Source organism: Pongo abelii, chromosome 1, assembly GCF_028885655.2.
Source record: "Pongo abelii isolate AG06213 chromosome 1, NHGRI_mPonAbe1-v2.0_pri, whole genome shotgun sequence".
Classification (NCBI taxonomy): domain Eukaryota; kingdom Metazoa; phylum Chordata; class Mammalia; order Primates; family Hominidae; genus Pongo; species Pongo abelii.
The window spans coordinates 175,264,315-175,288,252 of NC_071985.2; the positions used below are offsets into that span (position 1 = coordinate 175,264,315).

The 23,938-nt window shown below is 40.6% G+C and overlaps 1 protein-coding gene and 1 long non-coding RNA gene across 5 annotated transcripts in view; one reads left to right on the forward strand and one right to left on the reverse strand.

The window, feature by feature from the left end:
- The window catches only part of DAB1 (DAB adaptor protein 1), a 1,275,060-nt gene that overhangs the window by 379,119 nt on the left and 872,003 nt on the right, over nucleotides 1–23,938 (forward strand). The window lies entirely within an intron of this gene.
- Nucleotides 9,671–12,295, reverse strand: LOC103892499 (uncharacterized). Its single transcript, XR_008514675.1, has 2 exons — nucleotides 11,925–12,295; nucleotides 9,671–10,390 (listed from the first exon to the last, which is right to left on the reverse strand). It is a non-coding gene; the product is annotated as an uncharacterized LOC103892499 (long non-coding RNA).

Below are 23,938 nucleotides of genomic sequence, written 5' to 3' on the forward strand. Positions count from 1 at the left end.
GCCTCTTTTTATAAGGCACTAATTCTATTCATAAGGGCTCCACTTCCATGAGCTAATTATGACCCAAAGTCCCTGCCTCTTAATACCATCACATTGGAAATTAGGTTTTAACATATGAGTTGTAGGGAAACATATACATTCAGATCATAGGAGTGCTAGACTTCTATTATATTATTTAACTATTAATAATAATAATAACTTTTAAAGTATTTGATTGCCATCTACATCTGGCATTCTGATAAGCATTTCATTTATTTCATTTTATCATAAGAATCCTACGATGTAGATTATGATATATACAATTGTTAACTCCATTTTACAGATGAGGAAGCTAAGGCTTAGAGACTATACAATACCTGCTCCAAGTCACAGTCCCCTAAACAGCAGAGTCTGACTGGATACCCTACACTTTGGTGTCTGTAGAATGAACAAATAAACTTATATCTTGAGCACAGAGAAAGGAAGTGATCTAGGAGAGCTGTCACTCCTGTAGTGCATATAATTTTATACACACATACCCATACATGTATATACTCAGTTATGTAATTCAGTTCCTAAATATGGAAAAGGAAACCACAGAAGGATTCTATAAAATTCTGATAAAAAGACCACCAGTTGCATGCTGCATATTTTTACTTTTCGTAGAAGCTGTCTTTGTGTTTAGGTGAAGCTGTTGACAAACCTAGAGCAAAACTGTCTTTTAGATGCTTATAAACCAGAAGGGTTAGAGGTGGAGTCCATAAAACCTGTTTGGATCCCAGCTTTGCCATGGTTTCTATGTGACCTTGAACAAGACACTTAACCTTGCTGAAGTTTAGCATAGTGATTGATGTGCAAGTTCTACAATCAGATGACCTGGTTTAAATAACCCAGCTCTAAGCTTACTAGCTGTGTGATCTTCGGAAACATAATTTCTCTGTGCTTCAATTTTCCCATTTGTAAAATGGGTACAACATAGTAATAACATTTATCTCATATGATTGATGTGATAATTAAATAAATCAATTCACTTGAAGGATTTAAAACAGCACCAGATACCCATGAAACTATTATTACCTCTTAGATAGTTATATCTATTTCAGGGGGATGTTGTGAAAAGCAATGATTAATATATTTGTGACGCACTAAGCCTTCTGAAGGCTTTGGTCTGGAGCTAGCACAACAACTCTTCCAACACATTCCATTGGTGAGACCTGTAGGACCAGCCAGGACTCAGGGGGCTGTGGAAGGAAGTAAGCATAGGTATAAAGGCAGGAGGTGTGGCTTACTAGGGGCCACCAGGAGCAGATTCCCACAACATCAGAAGACATAATTTGGGCTGTGGATCTAGGTCAGGGTCAATGAGTGGAATGCAGGCAAAGGAGCTCTCCGCATTTTCACCCATCAACATTCATATATTCTACTCACAGAAGAGCCCTCAGGCCTCAATTCAGAATCTGTTTCTCATTTTCTACAAAATTCTAACCAAGTGCTAGTAGATGCTTTCTAAGGCCACAAGAAACCAGAAGAATGCTTGAGAGATAAAATTGATTCTACAGACAGGTGCTGTGGCAACAAAAAAAGGGTGAAAAGTGACAAAAACAAAATGTAAAAAACTATAAGATGAAAAAAATCTTAAAATGAAGAGCAAATGAGGGAATTTAAAACACAGACCACCCTACACACAAAGGTGTACACTTCCCACAGATGACATTTCTGTCATCAGATGTTAGATGGAGAATACACACCCTTACCTTTCCAATCCCTTCATTGGGGATGACGAGGAGGAGGGTGACATTGCTGCTGCTCCTCCAAAGAGGCAGGGATCCTGGTATATCTCATTCACAAGGAAAGCCCATGGCTGGCACTTTTAGGTGCTTTATGATTATCTGTTAAAGCTATTGTCAGCCATTCACTGAATGGTTTACTGTTTTTGGGTGCTATACTAAGTGCTTTTCAAATATCATGAGAGTCTGCTTTGCAATTGACAAATTCTCCTTGCCAATGTCAACTCTTTTGTCTTTATCAGGATCACTCTCTTTTACAGATGAGAAAATTGAGACTTGGCAAGATGTGAGTTTGTCTAATTGTCAAATTGGGATAGAAACTGATATGGTTCTGTCTCCTAGTCCAGTGTCCTTTTTCTGTTCCCCATTCATTCCAGATTATAGTAAATTTTGTCCAAATCATTTACTTATTTAGCACATTTACTGAGTATGTGCTGTATGCCTAGCAGAGTCTGGGACCAGCCTCTGCCTCGTCATGCTCAGTTATTTTGCTCTTACTACATACTGTGAGTTCTTATATGCATAATATAAATTCATTTTTCACAACAGCTATGTGAGTTAATTACTCCTGCCCATATTGCAGATGAGAAAACTAAGCTCAGAGAGGTTAAGTGAATTTCCCAAGATCCTGTAGTGGAAAGTGCTAGAGCTGAGATTCCAATACAAGTCTATGTAATGCCTAAGTCCATTGTCTTTCCACCCATCATATCAAATGCTTCCTCCATCATTCTCCAATAAAACGGCTTCTTAGTTGTATTCCAGCCATCTCCCCATTAGGCTGGCCCCGTAACTCTATGCAGCCCTAAGTGCAGAGCCTAGAATGAGGCTGAAGATGTGTTGGCAGTCACGGACAGGACCGGAGTTTTCCACAGCAAACACCTAGACATACACATAGGTCTAGGCTAACATTTACTGAGGGGCCTAATATTTAATGTATGCCTCCTGTATGCACCTGGCCTTGCATATGCCACTTAGGCATAGTACATTTCATCCTCATATCAAACTTGCAAGGTAGGTATGATTGCCCCCATTATACAGAGGAGGAAACAGAGGCTCAGAGAGGGTAAGTATTTTTCCAAAACTCATCCAATTTGCCTAACTCCAGCACATTGTCCAGTCCTCCAGACAGCTTCAGAGAGGGTTTGACGTAGTCTGGGAAGAACTTAATTGAAAAAGATGCAGCCCAAGCTGCACCTTGGAAAACTTCTCATGCAGCCAGGATAAGTATACTGAGAGTCAGTGAACATGTTATGATAGTTATGATTAGGTTTCCATGTACTTCTCAAATCAGATGTGTAAATATAATCAAGAGCATTTCTCTTTGCAGCACAGACCTCCAACAGATTCTACCCAGCATCCTAGTTCTGAGAGAAGTAATACATAGTAATACATTAGCTCTAATTAGCTTTCCCACATGCTGAAGCAAGTTTCTCTTGTCACCACTTTGCAAACAGGAGAGAGGGAGACTCCACTGGACTTCTAAGGAGTGTGGTCTGTGGTGGTTAGGAGGGTAGCAGGCCTAGCTGGCATGTGACTTTGACTTCTATTACCTTGTGTGGCCGTGGACAAGCCATTTTTATCCTCTGGCCTTCATTTTTTCCTTATGTAAAATGAGGAGCTCAGAGTAGGCTCCTTCTCCTCTTTCACAGAGTCCATGACTCTACTGTCCTGGTGAATTTTCCAGCTTGAAGTGTCAACTTTGTTTGTGCATGAATAGAGTTATTGAGTTCCTACTGTTTATCAGGCATTGACCTTGAAACTGGAGATACAAGGATGAACATTAACTTGGTTTTGTCTGTAGGAAACTTCCATTCCAAAGTGAGAATAATGATAACAGCTACTCATTCCTAAATGCCAGGAACTTAGCCATGGCCATTAAATACATTATCTCATTTAATCCCTGCAGGTAATTGTTGTTACCTGCATTTTACCCATGAGGAAATACTCTCGGATAGGAAGGATAAGTCACTTTTCCTTAGTTTTACTGGCAGTAAAGGATGGAACTGTAATTCCAATTCAGAGTCTGATCTCTTATCTACTAGATTATATTACCTTGCCCAGAAAGAGTTGGATATCATAAAAGAAACAGAGATAACAAGTCTTAGGGAGGCCAGGGGATACTGAGATGTATTCCATCTGGGTGATCAGGGATAGCTTTGGTTAAGATGGTGTTTGAACAGAACCTTGAAGTAAAAAAATCTTGAAGGCATCAAGATGCCTTCTGAATACATGAAGATGGAAGAAGAAAAACAGTTTAAGTGGAAGAGTCAAGACACAGAGGTAAGAAAGGAAAGCACTGGGCACCAATAAGGAAGAGTGTGTTGTATAGAGGAAGCCTAGCAGAACATGAGCCTGGGCTCTATGCTACATTCATTCAAAGGGCATAAAGTGCCTACTATGTGTCAGGCACAGTGATAGCCTCTGGGAATAACACTGAGAACAATACAGAGTCCACATCCTCAAGGAACTCAAGAGTCTACTGCAGTGGTTCTCAACTGGGGGCAATTTTGCCCCCCAGCTCACCTTTGGAAATGTCTAGAGATAGTTTTGTTTGGGCTGTAAAATATCCTAAAATACACAGGACAGCTCTCCACACCACATAATTGTCTGTCCTAAAAGGTCAGTAACTCCAACGGAATGACAAGACCAGGCCAACTCACGGGGAATTTTGTAGGCCGGGCTGAAGAATTTGCCCATGCCTTTTTCAGATCAGATGGCCTCTGGCAACCAAAACAGTAGAAGTGACAACAGGAAAATCTTTCCATTGCAAATGACCTCCTAGCACAAAAGAAATCAGTCTAGTTGCTTAAGCAATTTTGTTACAGACCTAGAACACCTTGAAAATGCTCTTCTACCACCCCTGGTTCAAAACCACACAGAGCTTATGAGAATATATGGCACACCAAAAGGAAATGTCAGATGGCTTCTTCCTTATTAATCAAATTAATAGTGCCTCTGCAGAAATTCTGCACAGCTGAGGAATTTATTACAAATTACCTTATCACTTCTTTCTCCCATGAAAAGTAAATAGACTGAACCATGCCTAGCCCTCTCATCCTGAGTATTTCAGTGTACCAGAGCTGGGCTGGAGCTTATCTACTAAGTTAAGCAGTATTTACTGGACCTAGCTAGCGAGTATCACTGTGGTGGAACTTTACTGCATTTGAAATTGTACGTCCACTTTTCATGGTTATCTCAAGCACACTCAGTGCCATTCTGCTTTTCTAGTGCTGGTTAAGAGGAAAACAGGGATTCATTTGTGGCTGTGAGGAGACTTCAGATGCCAGTCCAAGAAAGAAAAGATAATGACCAGGGCACTCTGCAGCATCACAGAAAGGGCACTGGATTTGCAATCTGGTGTGCTTATTTGACTATCACTTCTGTCCTTAGCTGTGCAAACTTGGGCAAGCCATTCACTTAACCTCTCTGAACCTCAGTGTCTTTATCTAGAAAAATGGAGAGCCCTGGAAATATTCAGATTAATTGTGGAGAGGCAACGTGGCCACACCTAGCACAAAGCAAGCACTCAGAATTGTAGATGATGATGTCGGGTTGTTTTCCTACCCAGATCTAGCTGCAGAGATGTGGGTTGTGGCAAAAAATGAGGCTCTGCTGTTGCAGTTTAGTTACTTTTTTGTCTATTAAAGGAAGAAGAAAAGGGAAATTCCTTGTAGACTAGCAGCTTCTTAGCAATTCATACAGTTCGGGCAATGTCTCTGGGTCCAGGCAGAGGCTGGCAAGTGAGTTCTTGACAGATTGGAGGGAATAGGAAGAAAAATCAATTAAAAGGGCTTTTCAGTGAATGAGGGGTGGCAAACGCCAGGGTTAATCCCAAAGGGAGACCCATATTTCCATAAGAGGCGAGGCCTTCCCTTTAACCTGTTGGCACCATGAGTTGGAGTTTTCCGGGGTGAAGTCCATTGCTGGCAATGGGTGTGCCGTGTGTGATTAATGACCGTGGTTACAGGCCAGTTAGCAACAGAGAGCTCCATCCATCTCACTTCATGGAAGCATCACACACCATTTATTGTCTGGAGGCAGGATGTGTTCCTTTGCAATTAGGTAAATGCCTTCTTTCTGAGTAGGTGTGGTGATTCCTGCATTAGTGCCCCCATGCCTCCACCTGACATCCAACAGAAAGGCAAAGGCTGAGAGAGCCCAAGAGGAAAAAGGTAGTGACCATGTCCGGTGCTATTTCATGACCTCAAATAAACTTGGCCCAGGAGCTTTCACCTGCTCTCAGCTACCTTCTTTCAAGGGGACATTCAGCCCAGGGAGTTCATAAATACGATGGCTTTAAAGTCCATTCAAGGGAAAGGAGGAAGGGCACAGCATGTTAAACACAATCCTGTGCTCATTTTCTGCTATTAAAAGAAAGCCTTCAAAACTAATCTTTTAAAAATAATACCTGCCATTTATGGAGTGCTTCTTCTGTGCAGACACTGTGCTGCCCTCATAAGAGCTCTGTAAGGCATGCCTGAATCATCCCCATTTACAGTCAGGGAAACTGAGGTGTCAAGAAGAAAAATAACTTCCTCTGGGTTGGATAGCTGGAAAACACTATGCTGAGACCCACAGTCCTGCTCTAGAATTGTACTCTTCACTAAGGTGCTGTACTGAAATTCTGTCTCCATAGAAGAACATGAACCAGCACTCAAAGAATGACAAACTACAGATACATGGCCTTTAGGAAAACCCACCACACAAGAGGAAATAGAGAGCATTAATTTACCCCATAGTTATTTATTGAAAATCCACTATGGTCAGACATCGTGCTAAGTTCTGAGGATGTAAATGAATAGGAGAGATGGTCTCGGAGTTCACCCTGTACCTGTGAAGAGGAGCGGTAACAGTAACAACAGTGACAGCTGCTATTAGGTTGGTGCAAAAGTAATTGTGGTTTTTGGCATTAATGTACAGCTAATACTATACTAATTATTTTATATACATTATTGTATTTAGTCTTCATAATCAATGAAGAATGAGTCATAATTATCCACATTTTATAAATGAAATAGTGGCAAGAAAAGTTTGTGTCCCTACAAAATTCATATGTTGAAATCCTCTGCTCTCATGAATGGGATCAGTGCCCCTATAAAAGAGACCACAGGGATCTAGCTGGCTCCCTCCACCATGTGAGGACACAGCTGGAAGGCACCATCTTTGAATCAGAAATCTGGCTATCACGAAACACCAAATCTGCTGGCACCTTAATTTTGGATTTCCCAGACCCCTATAAAAAATATTCTGCTGTTTACAAGCCACGCAGTGTATGGCATTTTGTTATAGCAGCCCATAAAGAATAAGAGAGTTTAAATAACCTGGCCAAGTTTATACAGCCAGTAGGTAGTAGATCTGTGCTTTGAATCCACACAGTCTAACTCTAGCTTGTGCTTTTAAAATACTGAACAAATAATTACCAATGTGTTGAGATTTCCTGAGAGCACGGCGGCGAGCAGATGGGGACAGTGAGGTGATGACGAGCATTTAGAACAGGAGGGAAAAGTGCAGCCTTGGGGGAAGAGGAGAGAGCCAATAATGAAGAGGTGGGAGAGTTTATCATGCCCAGTGAACCTGAAGAGCGCACATGTTTGAGACCATGTAAAGGCCAGTGTTGCTGGAGTATTGATACCAAGAAGAATGGCATGATTTGAAGTTGGGTGTATGGGTCAGAGAGACCAACATATTTAGGGCCCAGTGGGCTGTATTACATTTTATCGTATGGACCTTAAGCAAGAGAGGGAGGGGCTATGCCAGAAATAGCTAATTATCCACCAAAAAGTTGTGGTCTTCATTCTATAAAGTGCGGTTGTCCCTAGGGGCAGCTGTCTCAACAAGTACTGCCTTTTCTGGCTCCTCCCTTGTTTCCCAAGTGCATGCACATGATTATTTCTTGCCAAAGAATGTGAATGGAAGTGACATGTATTGTCCGAAGGCTGGGGTTTTGAAGAGGCAGATATGACTTTTCTGGGTTCTTTTTACATTTCTACTCCCTGAAAGGAGACATCTGTGAGCCCCTAGGTGATGACCAAGCCACAAGGTGAAAGAAGCCTACCTGGTTCCCTGAATCACCATTTGGCACGCACCTCCAAGTGCACGGGATTTATTTGCAAACAGGAAGTAAACTTCTACAGGGTTAAGCCGCTGTCATACTGAGGTTTATTTGTTACAGTAGCTAGCATTAGAATATCTAATTACAGGGACTTCTTTGGTATTTTAAAGATATCTTTATATAGCACTTTCATGGTTTACAAAGCATTGTTTCATTATGAATAAGCAAGGAGGGGCTGGGTAGAGTGGTTCATGCCTGTAATCCCAGCATTTTGGGAGGCTGAGGCAGGAGGATCACTTGAGCCCAGGAGTTCGATACCAGCCTGGGCAACATAGTGAGACCCTGTGTCTATAATATAAATAAATAAATTTTTTTAAAATATAAGGAAGAAATTAGATACAGTACACATAACTGTGAGGTTAAGTAACTTACCCCCAATCATACTGCTGGAGTCTTCACAAACCCATGCACCCTCACTTGCCCACTGGATGCACATAAGCTCAGGATCAAAAGTCAAGCAGTTCGGATAGATTTGAGTCTCTTCCTCAGCTAATTATTTGCTGTGATTTTTCAGCAACTTATGTAGTTTGTCTCAATTTCCTTAGCTATAAAATGAGAATGACACTAGCTCTTGTCTTATGGGGTTGCTCTAAGCATTAAAGCTCATAGTCAAGATCATGGTGCATAGAGAAGTTTTAATAACAGGAAGAAGTTATGTTATTTTTATCACTACACCATTATGGTCTTACTTTAGACTTCCACCATTACCCCCCATTTCCTAACAGGCGTTGCATTTCTTCTCCAGAAGGGAGTCATCTTCCCCAACATCCACATGACACACGCTTGGTTCACTCAGGTTCCTACTCAAATTGCTCTTCGGAGGGCCTTCACAGACAATGTCAAATAGGCCCCTGCCTTGCCACCCACTCCTTACTCTGCTCTCCTTTTTCTTCCTAGCACACATCACCTTCTGATATTATAGAGTTTCCATGTATGTATTAATGTCCCATCTCATTCCACTAGAATGGGAGAACTTTGACAGCAGGGATTTTATCTCTTGTTCAGAGCTGTATCTCTGGCATCTAGAATAGTGTCTGGCATAAAGTGGAAGCCCAATACACATTTGATGAATGAATAAAGGAGTAAATGATGATTGTATCACATGTGAGCTATGTTCCAGGTCTTATATTAACTTCAGTTCTTATTGTTTCTTTTTCTTTGGTGATGCCCTAGTGGATCATTCATCAATCCAAAGCTTATGTGCAAATTTTATTCTTTTTCTCCTCTTTAAATGCTACCCACTCCACCTCCAAGATCTCTTGTTTCTAATATGTTTCCATAACACCTCTGTTCCTGAGACAGGAGATCTGTAGCCTACCCAGATTGGGTGATGGGCCCTGGCCTCAGTGCCCAGCCATTCCTTGTGGCATTCATCACCAACACCGTAGAACACACACACTTTCCCACCACCCAAGTTGTCAAAGCCTACAGATTAGAATTATCTCTCAGTAAACTTGACTGGACTACAGGGCCATCTTGCTATATGATCACTTTTCCACCAAGATTTTTAAGTTCTATTGGGGTATAATTGATGTATAATAAACTGTATATATTTGAAGTATATAATTTGATGAGATTTGATACATGTATACACCTGTGAAACCATCACTACATTTAAAATAATAAATATATCCATCATAGCCCAAAGTTTTCTTATGTTCCTTTATAATCTAACCCCCCTTACACATCCCCCATACACACCTCCTCCATACCCAGGCGACCACTGGTTTACTTTCTACCACTCCAGTTAGTTTTCATTTTCTAACAGTTTATAGAAATTGAATCATATGTATTCAATCTTTGGGTTCTTTATCTCAGCATAGCATTATGATTTACATCCATATTGTCAAATGTATTAATAGTTCCTTTTTATTGCTATTTAGTACTTAATTGTATGGATATACTATAGTGAGTTTGTCCACTCACCTGTTGGACACTTGACAAGTTTCTAGTTTTTAGCAATTACCACAAAGCTGCTACGGTCATTTGTGCACAAGTCTTTGTGTGGGCATATGTTGTCATTTTCCTTGGATAAATACCTAGAAGTGGGGTTGCTGGTTTGCATGATAGGTCTATTTTCAACTGTTTAAAAAGTTACTGAACTCGTTTCCAAAGAAATTTTAGCATTTTACATTCCTTCCAGCAGTGTGAGAGTCTCAGTGTCCCTGTTTCTTGCCAACACCTGGTTAGTCTGATTAATTTTAGTCAGTTTAGTAGGTTGTAGTGGTATCTCATTATGCTGTAGCTTGTAACTTCCCAATAATAAATAAGCGATTTTCAGCATCTTTGACTGTATTTGTCATCTTTATCTCTCCTTTGGTAGAATTCACATTTTTAAGGAGTTATCTTATTTTAGAGTTGTAAGAATATCTAAAAATATTTTGTATAATCCAGAAAGAAGTTCTTTGTCACATAAATCTTTTTCAAATATTTTCTTCCAGCCTGTGCCTTGCCTTTTCAATTTCTAAGTTCCCTGAGCGGAGCAGTTTTGTTTCATTCTCCCTTCATATTCCTAGAAACAAGAACACAACAATCTTTAACATTGAAAATGTTATGTAATTTCAGTTTAATGATGAGAAAAGCTCTAACTTTAAATACTTCATAGCCAAGCACATGAAAGGTGACTGTTTCCTCAATTTACCAATCTGCAAAATCAAGATAATATCATCTATTTCATGAAGTTGTTGTGAAAGGTGACTTTGTTTCCTCAATTTACCAATGTGCAAAATCAAGATAATACTATCTATTTCATGAGGCTGTTGTCAGAATGAATAATAGTGAATAAATTATCCAGACCCATGCTTAGCATATAGTAAGATTTTAGTAAGTAATAGCTTGATTTTATTCTGTAATCTTAGGGAACAGAAGTGAGACCAAAGGGTAGAAATCTTAAAGATTCAGATTGTTTGAATTTAGTGAATTATTTTCCATTGCAGTCAATTAATGAAATAAAACAGGCACCCATAGAAGCTGCTGAACTTCCCGTCATGAGGAGCATTTAAGCAGAGAAAGCATAACCATGTGAGCAGGTTATAGAAGAGATTATTGCTACCTTCAGAGAAATACTGGACTTCTCATGTCTCTCCTATTCCTGAAAATGGTTTGGTTCTTGGTAGGAGATAATAATGACAATAGCATATCTTCATATTTAATACATATTATATATTATAGTATTTATAATACATATTATAAAATATACATATATACTATGATATGTTATATATAATACTAGTAATTATTGATGATATAATATTGTGTGAAGCACTTAAAAACTATTCTATTATTTAATCATAATGACCCTTTGAGATAGAGGTAAATATTAGTTCTATTTAATAGATTAGAAAAATGAGTTCAGAGGTGTTAGATAGCTTCCCTAATAGTACATGGCACGGAAAAGGAGGGCCTTGAATGCAGATTGGCAATGGACTGAATGTTTCTGTCCTTGTAGAATTCATATGTTGAAATCTTATTCCCAGTGTGATGGTATTTAGAGGCAGGGCCTTTGCGAGGTAATTAGGTCATGAGGGTGGAGCCCTCATGACTGGGATTAGCACCCTTGTAAGAAGAGGCTAGACAGCTAGCTGCAATCTTTAACCCAGAAGAGGGCCCTCATCAGAATCTGACCATGCTGGCACCCTGATCTCAAGCTTCCAGCCTCCCGAACTGTAAGAAATATATTTCTCTCGTATATAAGCCATCCAGTTTATGGTACTTTGTTATAGCAAGCAAGAAAGTACCATAAACTAAGACAAGGTCCATCTAAGTAAAGTCCATGTTTACAGCCCAGGTGCTCTGTGGCCAGTGAGCCCCTGCTTACTCATAGCTATGGGCGAGTGCTGCTGAAACAAACTTTTCTCCAACACCTGTGTCCCTATATTCTCTCACCTCCCCCACCCTCAGCTGTAGCATGTCTCTGAGTCAGTGGGAATGAGTATTTAGGTCTTGGTCCACAGCTGCAGAATTCCACTGCTGTTTGCTCAACAGGTCACCCCATGAAGTGGCCAAAAACCAAGGCTGCCATGCCTGAGGTCAGCTACCCAACTCACTCTCCACCTGGCAGTACCAGCTGGATCTCAGCTTCTTGAAGAAATGACATTCACCATCTCCAGTTGGAATAGGTCTTTCCTGGGCTTTTCCTTCTGGCATTTGGAGTGTTTATTTGTTTTGGAAGGCCTCAAAAGTGGCAGCTTTCTTCTCATCACACAGCAGGATGGAATGTCCCCATTTGGTGCCTGTCCATCCAGCCCACAATATTTATGCTGTTATTGCAAAGCTGTTGGCCCCTTAGATCCTAATCATCTAAAGACACTTTCGTGGCTTCTTAAAAAACTAGGCCTGTTCTTCCGCAAGCAAGTGCCTGCCTCACTGCCATCCTGATTACCAGCTCCTGTTGGCAAAAGAACCATTATGATGTGAACCAGATTGTACCAAACAGACGTTACCTAGCAACCAGCGGGAGCCATCAGGATTCATCCATGTGTTCCAAACACTGTGTGGAATTCCTTAAGCATCTTGGACACAATGGAGACTAAAAGCGTGCCATGAGGGGGCCTTAAGAGAATGGCTTTGGAGTCAGGCACACTCTTACACAGTCCTGACTCTCAGTGACTACGTGATCTTGGGCAAGTTACATAACTCTCTGAGCATCAGTTTCCTAACCCAGGAAATGGAGAACAGTAATAGCACTTACTTCATATCAGTGTCTCAAATATAATATGTGATGGAAAGGATAATCTTTCATACCAAGTAGGCATTCAACATATGTTAGTTCCCTTGAAAATACAATTTTTTTTCTATGTGTTACATTCGTGAAATACACAAACCCAAGCATCCAAAAGACCAGGATCCAGTTACCCATATCTTGTATTAGTAATTCACTGTGTCCTTAAGGAGGTCTCTTAACCTCTCTTTGGTTTATTTTCCTCATCTATACCACGGGGACAATAATAAGTGTTGTTCAGGAGCCCACATGAAATTAGGGATATGAAGAAGCTCTGAAGATCAGAATACAAATGCAAGAGGTGACCTAAGTTTATTGCTGGTAGTATTTTCACTTGAGAGGAAGTTAGCAACACTGAGAGGTTTACTAGAGGTCTTTGTCTAATAGCAGCTTTTACCTTCATCCAGGTATAGTCCTGGTATTCATATTGGTGCAAGAGATATTTGAGATACATTGAAGTCCACATGTTCCTCACACCCTTATTTTTTTCAATTCAATCTCTCTGTTGATTTCAGGAAATATATTCCATCTCAGATACCAAGAGAGCCCATTATCAGGAAAGATGAAAGGGTTTCAGGGAATGTAGTTAAACTAGTTAGTCTGGAAAAATTCAGAGTAGAACGACCCAAAGGATGAATGAGAATTAGACAGCATTGTGCAAAGTTCTCAGATTTTGAAGTGAAGTAAAGATAGGTTCAAGTCCTTCTGGTCTACCACTTTCTAGCTCTGAGGACTTGTTAAGCCTCAGCCTTTTCATCTGTAAGATGAGCATATTATGATTTATTTTTGCAAGGTTGTTGAAAAGATGGGGGTTTCAGTGAATATAAAGTGCCTATTAAGGCATCGGGCACATAGACTATCTACAATATAAGATATATATTTAAAAAAATTAATAAGAGCAATAATAATAACATAATAATAGTCCGAGGGATACAGAGCCCAAACAAAAGGAAAGGTTCCAAATGTTTGGTCTGAGCAGCAAATACAAATCACTAATAGGAAGTAAATGCAAAAGGTCAAGAGGCAGGGAGATGAGAAACAAGTCAGCAGGCAGATTGATGGAGACAAATAATTTGGGGTCTAGGTTAGGAAATAGGTTTAGGTTTTCTAGCCCCGGCTGAAAGGTACAGACCAGAAAAGCCATCTAGGCTGCTTAGGGAAGTTCTGTCCTCATGCCTTTGTTTATACAGGCCATAGTTTTCTCCTTCAGGACTCAAATGACAACCCCCTGCAGAAGTGCCTGATGGAAAAATAGGTTGTTAGCAAGAAGAGAGGCTGGGATGCTCTGGGCACAGGGTTCTGACCAATGGCAAGTCTGCATTCCATACTTGGAATCGCAACTCTTGAATGTCAGAGAGTGGGATTTCCCTTAAGAGTTGCCCATGTGACTAAGTACCCCTCAGGTTAGTGGAGTGAACTGTTTCCCCAACTTCAGTTTCTTTGTAATCAGGTAAAATCTCAGCACATCTAGAATGCCTTTTGGCCATTGTCTCACTGACTTCTTACCTCAGGGAGCCCAATTTGAAGGAGTTGCTGGAAGCAAAGAGAGAGAGTTTGAAATGAATTCAGACAGTCAGTTGTCAGCCAGAACTTTGGTGGGGGATGTTTCCCTGCTTGCTGACTGTACTGGCTCCCTCAGCCACCCCCTAACAAGCACCTGGCCTGGCAGAGTTAGGAGGTGGAGTTCTGTGTCTGTTATTAATATCAATGAGAATGGCTTTTTTTGTTGTTAAATCTGATACTAATTATCATCTATCTACATCACAGAGTTCAGGGAAATCACAGAGCAGACTAAGAACAATACTGCATATGGGTGCCTTACTTTGCAATAAGCTGGCTCTAAGAAAAGTGGTGTGGCATTCATCTGTACAAACAGTTGTCTTTTCCCTGCCATTAAGACAGGAAGGTGTTGAATTCATGATGGTAATGGACATTCTTTAACCTACCAAGAAAGCTAGGGCATGCTATTTTATCATGTGGAGCCATAATCTCCCAATAGTTTAAATAAGGAGGTTAACAGATAATTACTAAGGTTCTCTTAGATTCTAAAAAAAATACTCTTCCAAGTGAAATAATTGCCAACTAGAATCGAATGGGTGAGACAGTGGTAGATCTTGACACTTCCGCAGAAGGAACCCATTCAACTCCTGAATAACACAGTATATTTTGTGTGGCCTGCCTGGTTTTTGAAAAGTGACATAATTAAGAGTTAATAGACTTAGGATCTTGATCTTGTTCTCTCACTATTAGCTGTGTGTCGGTGGGTGAGTCACTTCCCCTCTCTAGGCTTCAGGGTTTTTTTTCTTTCTTTCTTTCTTTTTAAATTTTAAAAATAAGAACCTTGGACCAGATTACTTCTAAGGTTTTTTTTTTTTTTTTTTTTTTATGAACATTCTATGATTCCATACTGATAAAACTGCAATACTTTAAAAATACTTATATTTTGACTACAATCTTAACTTTGTCACATCTTAAACATTTCTCTATAAAACCTAAGCCTAACCTCTAACATAGTACCTGATGCACAGCTAGTACTTAGTAAATGGTAGATGGTTGAATGGATAACTCCTGCCTACATCCATCTTATATTTTCCACTCGTGGCAACTTTCTAACTGTGTGGCCATTGACAAATTGCTTAATGTCTATAGCTCAGATTCATCATCTGTAAAATAGAGGTAATAATAGTACCTGTCTCATAGAGTTGTTACAAGGATAAAATGAGTTATTACATGTAAAGTATCTACAAGAGGGTCTGGCACACAGAAAGCTCTTTGTAAGTCTTAGCTGTCATCCCCATCGCCATCATCATCATCATCATTACCATCATCTCTACTTACTCTATTACTCTTCATACATGTACATTGTTTTCAGAATCTTCTCCAGATGCCAGTGTCATTTAGTCATTCAGAGATCACTTCCTTTCCCTTTTGATGGTTAATCCTCTTTTGCCATATTAAAAATCAATCTAGCACTTTTTTCTCAGCACTTTGAGAAGTGAGTTTTTCCTTGTCTAACAATGCCCACTTGCCTTTTTTGTTTCTCTCAAAGTATTTCAAACTGCTGTATCACATAGTTACTTTACTTCCAAGTGTCTCACTTCTTCTATACTCTTACCAACTTCTTTGGCTTGAACAAAGCCCTTCATTGCATCTTCTCATTTCTGAGAGACACCACTAGTGATACAATGAACACTTTCCAAAGATGCTTGGGTTTCAGCTCAGTGGGGGTCTCATCAGATATCTGCACAGGTCATGATCATCATGACAGCATCCTTTTAATCAGTGAACGTGTACTTATTGAGCATCTTATATGTGCCAGGCTCTGTTCTAGGTGCTAATAATTTCAGACCCTGAGTACATCATTCACATCCCCATAGGTCCAGCCATTTGTTGAACACATCCCCATTGAGACCCTTCTGTTAGAGGTATAATCATTACTTTTAATTTATTTTTATTATTTGTTTGTTTGTTTATTTATTTATTTATTTAGAGATGGATGCCCACTCTGCTGCCCAGGCTAGAGTGCGGTGGCACGATCTTGGCTCATGGCAGCCTCTACCTCCCAGGTTCAAGTGATTCTTATGCCTCAGCCTCCTGTGTAGCTGGGATTACAGGTGCGTACCACCATCCCCAGCTAATTTTTGTATTTTTAGTAGAGATGTGGTTTCATCATGTTGGTCAGGCTGGTCTCAAACTCCTGATCTAAGGTGACCTGCTCGCCTTGACCTCCCAAAGTGCTGGGATTACAGGTGTGAGCCACTGCACCTAGCCCAATCATCACTTTTTATATGTGAACTTTTCATATGTACAGTAACTACTTTTATTGTCAAGTGCTAGATGCTAGAAATAAAAAGCTGTGTGCAGCATACTTGTTGTCCTTGAATAGCTCTTCCTCTCTTAGGGAGCAGATCTATACAAGGATTGCAGCCCATCATGGTAAGGGCTCTAATAGAGGCACAATGGCTGAAAAGAAGCATGCTGCTTCTCTGAGGCTACTTTTCTTAATCTATAAGGCGGGCATGATCTTACTCACCTCCTCAGACTCTTGTGAAGCAACCCTCCAGCTTCTTCTCTTTTCTAGCTACACTTGCTCTCCAGGGGCCTCAGCCATTCCCAGGGCTGTGGATACCAACTCTCTGCTGATGAGTCCCAGGCAGTAGCAGCTCAGACCCAAGTCTTGGTAATTATTCTCTACTCCTATCTTTCTTTCACATTGTATATTTATCTGACAGTAAATCCTGCCATCTCTATCATTAGAGTATATTCTGATTCTTCCCTCTTCACATCCCATCTACTCTCATTCAAGCTAGCGTCTTGCCTCCTGGGACCTTTTCAGCAGCCTCCTAGGTCTCTATTCATCCACCCTTGTCAACCTGCTGTTGGTCCTCTCCAGAGCAGTCAAAATAATAATTTCAAATTAACTCAGATCATGTCACTCCCCTTCTCAACCTCCTGTGGTCTCCATATTGTGCTTAGAACCCAAAGTACTATGCTGACCCTACAAGACCATCATGGTCTGGCTTCCACCTACCACTTTTCTTCTTGTTCACTCTGAGCTACTGATTTCCTTATTCATCTTCAAATGTGCCACCTCAGATGTGAAGACCTTTTCCCTCTTCCTCCGTTTCTTTGCCGCCAGGTATTGGTATGGCCCACCCTTCATTTCATTTCAGTCTCTTTCCCTATGTCCCTATATCAAAGACCCCTTTTCTAATACCCCAACCTGAAAGCACCATCACCATGTTCTACAAACTCACCTTCTTTATACTCTTCATCACATCTATCTTTGCCATCCATTATTAGAGTTGTTTATTAATTTGTTTATGAAATGATCCTCACCTAGAATGCCAGCTCCATGGGGGCAGGGATGTTGTCAGCTTTGTTCACTTCTATGTCCTCTGGGGGATATGGTCTAGGGTGGGCACTCAACAAGTATTTTTTGAATGAGTAAATGAATGAATGAGGATTAAATAAGATCATATTTGGAAAACACCAAGCATCAAGTGTTGAGTTTGAGAATTGGTTACTTCTTGCTACCACTACCTCACTGCACCCCTCCCCATACCCCCTCAGCCTCCCCCAGCCCTGCAGAAGTTGCTGTGCACTCATAGATGTCCTCACAGCCTTCTTTCTTTCAGATGAGAAATTAATCAAAATCCAGTCTCCTGCTGTTCCTTTTCTCAAGCTCATTCATTCTGAAATACACTGTCCTTCTGTGTTAGCAAGGCCAGGGTATTTATTCCTGTGAGTTAAGAAGAAAAGAAAAGAAAAACTATGGAAAATGTAGTGACCATTTCATTTTACAATGAGTTGATAAGTTATTAGTTTTTCTTTCATTTACTCTTGTCTTTGGAGATTTGTATCTAAGGTTCAAGCAGAATTAACCCACATGAAGAAGTCACATAAAAGGCCCTTTTCAGGGTGTCCTTGTTTTAAATTCCCTGTCTCTGGCGTCATAACTGCCTTAGCCAAATCATCCCCACATCTCCCAACACATAAATCTGCTCTCACCCATTAATGGAGCTCAGCACATTCACTCCTGTGCCAAATTTAGTCTGCATATTAGAGATTGAGAAGCAATCAGACCACCAGCTTGCAAACATCTGACTATTCCCAAGTGTGGTGGAAAGAGAAGGGCATTGGCAGCAGAGACTTGAGTTCATATCCAAGATTATCATATTCATGATCTTGGACAAATTGCTTACTGTCTGGGACCCTCTGTTTTATCATCTGTAAACGATCTTCCTCAGGGTTGTTATGAAGACTAGAATGGAGGATCATTCAAAAAGTGTGTTACTCAGAGATTTGATGAATGCAAGTCTCACCCCCTTCCCATGTTGGGTTCTTCCTCTCACAATGGTGACATTCATACTCCCCCTTTCCGCAGAAACAGACCCACAGGCCCAGTAATGAGACCTTGAAGACATCTCATTCCTCTTCTCATGCTCATTCATTCTGAAATATACTGTTTTTCTGTTTTAGCAAGGCTGTAGTATTTATTCATCTGAGCTAAAATGAAAAGAAAAAAGTCAAGAAAGTGTAATTACCCTTAATTTTTAGACACAGTAGTACACTGAGTAATAATTATTTACTCAATTTGTGGAAGTGTCACAGTCTTAAAGTCTTAAGAGTTCCAGTATCATTTAAACTTTTTAACTTAAAAACTATTTCAAAAGAACAGTCTATTTTTGTAGAAACAGTGCAGTATTTGTAGCATAGAGGCATTTAATATTTATTCTATATATGTGTTGAATGATGAATGAATAAATAAATGAAATAATGAATGAATAGATGTGTAATACAAGCAAAAACAGAGCTGCTCTGGTAAAAACAGATGCGGAGGTCTCAGAAGCCTGTATGCTGGGCCCTCCCTCAACCCAGAAAATAACCTTTGAAATGTGACAACCAGAATCTTCTCACCTTTTGTAACACAGTCTGGGTACCATTGATCTGGCCCAACGCCATTCCTGTTTCAGACATTTTTTTTTTTCTACAGGATTTTTGATGAGGTTATTATCTTGTTGCTTCTTGGGGAAAAAAATCAGTAAAGGGAACAACTCATTCTAGTTCTGGACAATTTGGAACTTTAAGAAATGTTTCATATTGAGACAAAATTGATCCATTGATTTTAGTTCACTTATTCATTAATTCATTTATTCATTCATTCATTTTATTCATTTTAAACACATGTTGAGCATCGATTCTGGGTCCTGCCTAAAGCTTCACTCTTACCATATACCTTTCTTTCTCATTTTAAATGCATTCCTTCTTATGGTGTCACTCACTGAAGATCAATGTAGATTTATACTGAAGGTTTTCTTGAGAAAAGGGAGAATCACATCACAAAATATACAGCAAAAATTTCTTAAAATGTGCTTTCCAAATATTGAGCCTCTTGGACCTCTTCAGTACATCACCAACTTAGCTAACTACCTTCTCCTGTTAGCCACCTGGTTCTCTACCTTTCTTTCCCTGTTCATTCTTCTCCCAAATGGCTTTTGTTTTTTAAAGATAGCCGCAAACCCTTTCTTATGTATTTTGATCTAATAACCCTTTTCTAAGCTTCTACTTAGTGCATCGTCCTAACCACACAGAAGTTCTTCCTCATGGCCTGCCCTTCTTAGAATGGGTGGGAAGAAAAATATTGTAATTAATCATGTTATTTTTAACCCTATGTGACAAAAAACATTATAATTAATTACACATTTTTAACTATATTTGACAAAAAAAGAATAAACTGTGGTCCCAGCCCTCCAACAGTTAATTATCGTACTTAGTATAGTGTAAAAAATATTAGAATTCACTCATTCAACAGTTATCTATTGAGCACAAATTATGTGTCAATCACCTTTCTAGGTCCTGAGGATACTGCTGTAACAAACAAAACAGTCAGTATTCTCTACCCTCATAGAGTTTCCATTCTGCAGGAGGGAGATAGAATGATAGAAAAATAAATAATAAGTGTAAGTGTGACAGATAATAATAAATGTAAATGAGAAACATAAAACAGGGATGGATGCTGGGGCAGGAGGAGAGGTTGGGTTACCTCATTGCCCATAGAGCCACGTAGTGATTAATATCTGGGACTGAGGGTTGGCCTGGATTCCTGGGCTTATCAGTGTGTGTGACATTATTCCTGAGGGCCTCAAGCAAGATGGCAGTGGTGAGATGTGGGGTGATGAGGAGGGTAGAAGTGAGGTCCATGGCTGGCCATCTCTGTTCTTCTGCCAGTGGTGATGTGGGCATTCACCACGGATGGTTTTCTCTGCATCTCAGAGCTCCTGGGATTCCTCCTGAATTTTCCCAGCAGAGGAAGGTGAGAAATATGTGGAGCTGCGGAAATACAGATGAGTGTTTGGAATGTAGGAAAGCTTTCATACTTTTATACCTGGGTGCTATGAAGAATAGACAGTCATGTGAAAATGTGCCTGGACAAAAAAGGGTATGAAAAATGTTAATAAACTGAGGCAGAACCAAGCAAGGCCTGTTTGTCCAGGTTCTTCTTGGCCTGTCTGTGTGGCATTCCTTTCCCCCCAGGGAACAGGGCAGGACACCTATCACATGAGGGTCTTCAGGGGAAAAGGGAAAAGGTCAGGGAATGACCCTTCTAGGTTTTATGCTTTGGGAGAGAAATTCTAATTTATATGACCCATCTCAGGGGAGAAAGAAGAGGAAGAGACAGGAGGGCCAGGGAAGGTCAGAAGGACCTTGTTCCTGAGACCCCCTCAGTCTCCTTCAGTTTGAAGTGCTCAGCACGCCAAGGCACTCTGCTTTGGGGTATTGTGTTCTAAGCCCCAAGGGAGCAAAGAGGTGGGGAGTGGCAATTAGGAAAGACTCCTCAGAGTAGGAGACAGCATAGGAGTTAGCCATTTGTGAATGACAGGGCAAAATGCATTCTGATGGCCAAAGGGAGCAGGAACCTAGGATGCAAAGTGAAATCAAGAGATACAACCAGAGAAACATAAGCTACTGTCATGAAGGAACTTGCATGTCATGAGGGATTGGAGCTTTCACACCAGCAGCACTGGGAGAACATCAGAAGCCAGAGAATGAAATGCCCAGATCTTCAGAAAGACTCTTCTAATATCTATGTTTTGCAGGCAAAATGTCACATAGGAAGAATAGAAATGCTTCTTCCAGGAGCAAGAGCAGAGGGGAGTAGGGAAGGAGATGTGGAGACCCGCCCAGCCATCCGGTATAATCCCAGTACTCTTCTGCTCAGCAGCCCTGCAGCTATGCCAAGACTCTTCAGATAGCCTGAGGTCTTCTCTCCGCCAGACAAAACCTCTCAACTGCTAGAATCAGCCCACCTCAGAGGTGTGCTCTAGTGTGCTCTAGTATTTGGGGCTTTCGCTGCTGGTTTGTGTCCTTTGTCTTCATTGTCCTATTGTCCTCTAGGCAGAAATCAACGTCAAAGTGAACAGGTGTTGCTAATGGTACTAGAGACTAAGAATCAGGAAACAACAACTTCAAGGCCAAAATAATAACATTTTAATTGGAACTCTACTGCAAAGAGACTAACCTATGTAGATATATGCAAATCCTATGCAAATACACATGTGGTCTTTCTAACTATTGTCAGACCCTCGATTTGACCCATGGGAATTCTTAATGGTAGATGCTAGCATTCAGCTGAGGCTAAGGGCTGTTGACGAACAATTCTAGGTTTTACCTATGTTTAAACCATAATTAAGAAATATATTGATGGCAACCTGAAATTAATTAGCTTAACTGAATGTTGGAATTGATTGGGTCTTGAGAGAGCCTTGTCTCTGAAGCTAAGCCTTGGGGGGCTTGCAGGGGGTGGAAGGAAAACTGAACTTAAAAGCACCTAGCAGAAATGAAAAGGAATGGGCGAGGAGCCACTGAGAGCTTTATTAAAGGGGAAAGATTCTTATCAGAGAGTTGAAAGAGGAATGCTTAAATTTCAAGTCACGCACAGCTGTTCTAGGTCAGACCACTCAGTCAAATGGGAAAAAAATAATGTTGGAAGGCAAGATTATGTGAGATACAGAGGGGGAAGCAGGCATTTGAGTGTCAGAGTGTATCACATTGAATGTGCCGTCACATAAGATGGACGGGGTCCAGCCCGGCACTTGCAGGCCAAGCCATGCTCCCTCCAGAGCCCACAAGCCACTCCACAGGACATGGGGAGGAGCCACAGAGACTGATGATCAGGAGTAAAGGATTTCCCCTATGAGGTGTGTCTTGTCTTTTATTTCTTAGGCACTAATTATGTAAGCTATCAAGTTATATAATAAATGGTTTCGTTTTCTCTATCTGAAGTTACACAGTCCTGAAATTAAATCTCACCTCTGCTCGTTTTTACAGCGTGTCCTTGGGCAAATTGCTTTGCATCTCTGAGCCTCGCTTTCTTTACTGGTCAGAGTACAGATCAAATCTAATGTGAAGGTAGAAAGGCACTAAGCCACTTTGGTACTGATTAATCCTTACCTTATGTTTGTGTGCGATCCTATGATTTGTAAATTGTTGAGCTGAGGTGCAAATCACAAGGCTTTGTTCCAAGCCTACATTCTTTCCATTAAAGGTGTCTGCTGTAAGACCCTCAGCCCCTCTGTCCTGGTTCTCTCCTTCTCTTCAGAGCAGCTTCTTGAGTTACTGTCCAGAGGCGCTGTCTCCACTTCCTCCCCTCCCATTTTCTCCTGTCCAAGCCAGGTGTCCCCACCTATGTCAACAGAGACCGAGCTGTTGAGTCCAACGTCAACCTTGCTGTCTGTATCTCACTTTCTCAGGACTATCGAGGCTCACTTCCCACATAAAATCTCTCCCTTACACATCTGTGACAATGGACTAATGGTAAGAATAAACCAGGATACAAAACTTGAATTATGCTTCCTATTTTATTTTTATAATTATGTGCATACATATACATACACATCTCTATACAAAGGGAAAAGAAATTGCTGTCAGGATAAAAGCCAAAATGTGTTCAGATGTTAATTCTGGGTATTGTTGGGATTTTTCAAACTGTCCACAAAGGATATATTATTTTTAACTGGGAAAGATAAACATGGTTTTAAAAATGCTGCACACGCTAGGCTAGGAAGTCCATTAACCTGGGTCTCAACCTGCTCCTTAATGCCTCAAGCCCTGTCCCTAGAGAGGATCATTTCTTTTCTAAAAGTGGGACAGTTTCTCAAGTTCTCCTTGCCTCCTGCATCCTGAGACTCTGTGAATCATGCCTTCAACTGCCAGATCCTATTGGATCTGAAATTCTGAAATTCTCAAGGACTGGAGAGCCTTCATTAGACTGTGGCCTCTCTCTTTGCTTTATTTTGTTAGATTTCTCACTTCCTGGTTTGTATTTTCATTTACCAGGGTCTTGGTATGGAGTTACTGTGAGCAATAAGGAGAGGCTGAAAGATCCAGATGGAGAATAAGAAAGGCAGGCAGAGATAGAGGCCAAGGAGCAGACGGGACAGCGCCTTCTTCATGCATTTGGTGTAGCAGTGAGGACCTCATACCTGACTCAGTGCTACTCTGGCCCTTCTGGTGCTTCTGCTGACCTTTTGTGAACATTCCTGGGGACATAGTGCTCCAGGGCTGGTATTTCAAAGAATGAACACCTTGGAGAAATGTAAATTCCCCTGTCTCAAGCATCCTGTCCCAAGTTTTAGCTGCAAGAGAGGCACATTTTCAAGAGAACAGCAGCCCAAACTTGGAATATTACAGAAACAGAAGCCCCGTTTTAAAAATTCCCTTGAAATAATATTTACCTTTCCACAAATATCTTAAGACATGACCTTCAATCTTGATGTAGCATTTTCTTCTTTCAGATGCGAGGATTACATCCTGGAGTGATGGTAATTCCAGGCCCTG